The sequence below is a fragment of the Microtus ochrogaster genome, chromosome 8 (genome assembly GCF_000317375.1).
Source record: "Microtus ochrogaster isolate Prairie Vole_2 chromosome 8, MicOch1.0, whole genome shotgun sequence".
Classification (NCBI taxonomy): domain Eukaryota; kingdom Metazoa; phylum Chordata; class Mammalia; order Rodentia; family Cricetidae; genus Microtus; species Microtus ochrogaster.
This window is the reverse complement of record NC_022015.1, coordinates 61,982,289-61,983,222: the sequence shown is the minus strand read 5'-3', so window position 1 is coordinate 61,983,222 and position 934 is coordinate 61,982,289.

Sequence of the window (934 nt, the reverse complement as noted above, 5' to 3'; positions counted from 1 at the left end):
AAAAAAAAGAAGTGACTTAAGTAATTATGTTGAGCATGCGTTGGTCTTAGTAGGCCATCAGTAGGTGCTCAAGATATGTCTAGGTCATATGCAGTGGACATGCTGACTTACTATGCTTCAAGGGGGAAAACAGTACTGCACCAGGAATGAGAAACTCCGGCTTCCATTCCCAGCTGTGTTACAAATGCACTAGGACCTTGGGTGGTAACTACTGAATAAGCATTAACGGAATGGACGAAGGCATGAATAAGAAAATACAAGAAGGATTTTTGTGTATCCTTGTGAGGCCTTGGTTTTCTCATCTAAAGAAAACTGGTCTCTCCCATCTCTCCTCACGCTAATGTTCTTGACGCACGGGTATTCTCACACCCACTCTTGCCATTGATGGATGAGGGGAGCTCAGAGGCTAATGCCCAGATCCTCTGCAGCCCCCAGGTTAAATCCCATCCTAAACCTTCACCCCGCCCACCCGGAAATCCCATCACACTCTACTCTGATCCTTTTAAAACAAGAGTGAGGAGAAGCCTGGGAAGGCTCCCAGCTGGTGCTGAGCCTGGGTCATTACCACGACCTCACCCTGGGTTTTCAGCCTCTTCAGCTGTGGGCCAGCATCTGGAAGCAATTGACGTGTCACTAATGCTTTAAATACGCCTGTTTTTGTTTGTTTGTTTATTTATTTCCCAATCTACAAGTCACAGACACTGAATGGTAAGTCAGATTTTTTTGTTTCCCCCCTTTGGAGACCCCCAAAAGCAGAAGCTTTAACAAGAGGCACTTTTCAATGGCCTTTAAACCTAAACCTTCAGAAGGCATTGTGCCCACAGGACAGAGACAGCGGTCCCATGAGCAGACATGGCTGGGTTCTCCTCAGGGATGAGGCAGGCATGAGGAGGCGGGAGAAAGGAATCAGGCTGATGTATCTGGTGGGAGCTGA